The sequence below is a fragment of the Leuresthes tenuis genome, unplaced genomic scaffold (assembly GCF_036924035.1).
Source record: "Leuresthes tenuis unplaced genomic scaffold, fLeuTen1.0.hap1 SCAF_56, whole genome shotgun sequence".
Lineage (NCBI taxonomy): Eukaryota > Metazoa > Chordata > Actinopteri > Atheriniformes > Atherinopsidae > Leuresthes > Leuresthes tenuis.
In genome coordinates, this window is record NW_027325410.1 from 335,327 (window position 1) to 340,073 (window position 4,747).

The 4,747-nt window shown below is 41.8% G+C and overlaps 1 pseudogene; it reads left to right on the top strand.

The window, feature by feature from the left end:
• Nucleotides 1-1,856: 1,856 nt before the first annotated feature.
• On the top strand, nt 1,857-2,033 carry LOC140285760 (U2 spliceosomal RNA; annotated as a pseudogene).
• Nucleotides 2,034-4,747: the final 2,714 nt, after the last annotated feature.

The window sequence follows — 4,747 nt, forward strand, 5'->3', positions numbered from 1 at the left end:
TGTATCTTTTTCAACATATTTGTTTGGATTTCATTATTTCATTATTTTGTAGATTTCATTGAACTAAATTAATGTTAAGGGAAACGGTTCTGCTCAGTGACAACAGAGGTTTTTACCAAATGGTCTGAAATATTTCCATGTGCACAAGCAGATGCACTCTCAGTAGCAAAATCACGCGTAAAATAACTCATTTCTAGATTTGAAATTCCTGAAAAGATCTTCAGTGATAATTTGACACACTTTGTAAACAATGTCATCTCACTGATGGCAAAGAACTTAAAATAGACCTTAGAAACCACTGTGATATAGAAGGTTTCGCTAACACATTGTAATTGTTTTACTATTTACATATGCATGTGCAGTGAAGAATTGCTTGCTGCTGATAAATGCAAAGAAGAACAGCTTACACATAAATGCTCACATATAGGCTGCTGAATGCAATGAAGACCTGCTTATCCAGTAAAGTTCAATGTCAATGTGTAATATCCAATTAGGATTTGCAAAACAGTGAAGTTAAACAATGAATGGGTCCATAGTCGGTATGAGAAGACTACAGGAATATTTACCTGGGTGTACGTTCAAACAGAGATGAGAAAATTGCGATAAATTATTGTTTGTTTGTTTGTTAGTATGTATATGAATGTTATGTGTATAAACTGTGTTGAGTTGTAGTTACTCAGTAGTGTCTCAGTGAAACAACCGACGGGGGAAGCCTTGCGGTGACAACAAAAGCAGTGTTTTACTGATCAGTCAAGTTGCTCCAGTGTACTCCATACAAACTGGTTGGCTACTGAAGGGATAGAAAATGGGGAATACTTGTTTTAAAGCAAACAAGGAATTAGATGGGAAAAATACATGTTTTAACGGGACCCAGACAATATTAAATACTCAGACAGATGGGAGAAGAAGTGTAGTTTTGTAGGAAATCACAAAATTATTACATAAAATGAGTGAAATCAATTGAAGAATGCCTTTCTGAAGAGCTGTTTACCACAGATGAGCAGCTTTGCAACCAAGCACATTGTAGATCGCTTTACTGCCAAAATGATCTAGTTTAATGGATTGGTTTAGACATTTATAACAGCATTTTAAGAACAAAGAGAGAAACAAAAAGGGACAACGCTTCATGGTGGAAGGTGATGTATAAATAACTGTGTATATGATGAAGGAGAGACCATTTGAGCAGCACAGCCATTTCGCAGCACAGGGACAGCAGTCCAAGTTAAAGGATCTCCCATGTGGTATCACCTGTCACACTGTGTCAAGGCATCAAAAGAAGAAAAAATCACCAAACTCAAGGACAAAGAGACGAAGACTCCGGTGAACGAAGAGAGACGACTTACAAACCAGAAATACAAAAGGATGCTCGATATCAAGATCCAGAAGAAGAGGCTAACAATGCCACGAACACTTACGATGCTGGGAATGATGCCAGCAATGAACAGAGAAGAAGATTCAGTGTCATCAATCTGCAACACGTGCCTCTAATGAGGGGGTGAATATAGAATCCTCAACGATTACAACGTCTCTGGGAACTGTGACAACAACAAGGTTTAAACCATTTTGATATATATTGTAACCTATTGGCTAAGGAATAGTGCTGAAAATGAGGTAAATCTAATCCACCACTGTCCTTGGTCTTCTGTAGGGTTTTTAAACTAATACGTGGTGGTTTGTTTTTCCACAGAAATTTGGAGATGCATGAATCTAGTGACTTAAACCAAGTAGCAAATAGTTTTTTATGGGGATCATTGAGAACAAATAGTTAACTTTTGGTAGTATCATCATTTTAATGGTTGTAACTCTCCCCATAATTGATATAGGTAAGGACTTCCAACGAGAGAGATCGTCCTCTACTCTCTTTACTAATTGCACATAATCCATCTGTACTTATCAGTTTAATATGTGATATGTCTATGCAAGGACTACATATTAAATGGATTTTTATCAATAGGAGTTGAAAAAGGAGCTTGCTCCGTTCACTCCAAGCATCGACCCGGTACTGCAGTGCCGCTGGGAACGATGCGCTCTCCTCTGCTCTTGTGAAAAAGCTAACAGCGGTGCAGGATGGAAGTTTCTTTTAGTCTGCTGAGAAAAGAGAGTGAATGCGAAGTAGACTTTAACACGGCTCTGGGAGCGAGCCGAGTGCGGGCTAACCAGGAGAAATGCTTGAAAGAAACGCGACACCGAATGAGCGGTCAGAACAAAGCCTCAATACGGTGTTCCTGTGGTGTTTTTATAAAATGCGGTGAAAATAAAGGTGTGAATGCCCCATAGAAAACTAAAAGGTGGAGCGGAAGGAAGTGTTCGGCTGCAAGAAGGTGTGAATGTCCGACTATATTTGGTGAAAAGCAGGTGAAGCAAGGTCTGAATGCCCAACCTTACATCATCAAAAGCGAGATCAGAGGTTTTTGGCTGCAAGAAGGCCATAGTTTGCCAAAAGCGGGTAAGGTGCGAATGACCGACTAAATATCAACAAAAGTGGGGGCGGAGGTCTTCGGATGCAAGTGGGTGTGAATATCCCACCATACAAGTATGGTGGAGAGGAAGCTGTGAATGGCCGACCATAGTTTGCAAAAAGCGGGTGAGAAAAAGTGCGAATGTCCAACCATACATGATCGAAACAGGGTGTTTGGCTGCGACAAGGTGTGAATGTCCACCCATAATTAATGAAAAGCGGGCAACAAGTAGGTTCGAATGCCATACCATACATCATCAAAAGCAGGAGTGGATGTGTTCGGCTACAAGAAGGTTTGAATGTCCGAGCATAGTTTGTAAAAAGTGGGTAAGAAAAGGTTCGAATGCCGGAATATATACCATCAAAAGCGGAAGCGGAGGTGTTCGGCTGCAAGAAGGTGTGAAAGTCCGACCATGGTTTGTAAAAAGCGGGTAAGACAAGGTGCGAATGCCCGACAATGTATGATCAAAAGAGGGAGCGGAGTTGTTCGGCTGCAAGGTCTGAATTTCCAACCATAATTTGTAAACACCGTTGAAGAAAAGGCTCGAAAGCCCGACTATACACCATCAAAAGCGGGAGCGGAGGTGTTCAGCTGCAAGAAGGTCTGAATGTCCACCAATAATTACTGAAAAATGGGTAAGAAAAGGTGTAAATGCCCAACTATACATCATCACAAGCAGAAGTGGATGTGTTCGGCCACAAGAAGGTTTAAATGTCCGACCATAGTTTGTAAAAGGCGGGTAAGAAAAGGTTCGAATGCCCGAACATACACAATCAAAAGAGGGAGCGGAGGTGTTTCACTGCAAGAAGGTGTGAATGTCCGAGCATAGTTTGTAAAAAGTGGGTAAGAAAAGGTTCGAATGCCAGAACATACACCATCAAAAGAGGGAGCGGAGGTGTTCCGCTGTAAGACGGTGTGAATGTCCGACCATAGTTGGTAAAAAGCGGGTAAGAAAAGGCTAAAATACCCAACTCTACACAATCAATAGCGGGAGCGGAGTTGTTCGGCTAAAAGAAGGTATGAAAGTCCGACCATGGTTTGTAAAAAGCGGGTAAGAAAAGGTTCGAATGCCAAAATATACACCATCAAAAGCGGAAGCCGAGGTGTTCGGCTGCAAGTAGGTGTGAATGTCAGATCATAATTTGTAAAAAGCTGATGAGAAAGGTGTGAATGACCGACAATAATTGCTGAAAAATGTGTTAGAAAAGGTAAGAATGCCGGACCATTCATCATCAAAAGCCGGAGAAGAGGTGTTCGGCTGCAAGAAGCTGTGAATGTCCAGCCATAATAACTCAAAAACGGGTAAGAAAAGGTAGTATTGCCAGACCATAAATGATCAAAACAGGGAGCGGAGGTGTTCCGCTGTAAGAAGGTGTGAATGTCCCACCATAATTGGTAAAAAGCGGGTAAGAAAAGGTTAAAATACCCGACTGTACACAATCAATAGCGGGAGCGGAGTTGTTTAGCTACTAAAAGGTGTGAAAGTCCGACCATTGTTTGTAAAAAGCGGGTAAGAAAAGGTGCGAATGCCCTACAATGTATGATCAAAAGAGGGAACGGAGGTTTTCGGCTGCAAGAAGGTCTAAATGTCCAACCATAATTTGTAAAAACCGGGGAAGAAAAGGCTCGGAAGCCCGACTATACACCATCAAAAGCGGGAGCGGAGGTGTTCAGCTGCAAGAAGGTCTGAATGTCCATCAATAATTGCTAGAAAACATGAAAAAAAATGTTCGAATATCCAACCGCACATGATCATAAGTGGGAGCAGAGGGGTTCAGCTGCAAGAAGGTGTGAATGTCCACCCATAATTCCTCAAAAATGGGTAAAAAAAAAGGTGCGAATGCCCAACCATACATCATCAAAAGCAGGACTGGATGTGTTCGGCTACAAGAAGGTTTGAATGTCCAACCATAGTTTGTAAAAAGCGGGTAAGAAAAGGTTCGAATGCCCGAACCTACACCATCAAAAGAGGGAGCGGAGGTGTTCCGCCATAAGGAGGTGTGAATGTCCGACCGTAGTTGGTAAAAAGCGGGTAAGAAAAGGTTAAAATACCCGACTGTACACAATCAATAGCGGGAAGGGATGTGTTCGGCTACAAGAAAGTGTGAAAGTCCAACCATGTTTTGTAAAAAGTGGTTAAGAAAAGGTGCGAATGCCCGACAATGTATGATCAAAAGAGGGAGCGGAGGTTTTCGGCTGCAAGAAGGTCTGAATGTCCAACCATAATTTGTAAAAACCGGGGAAGAAAAGGCTCGGAAGCCCGACTATACACCATCAAAAGCGGGAGG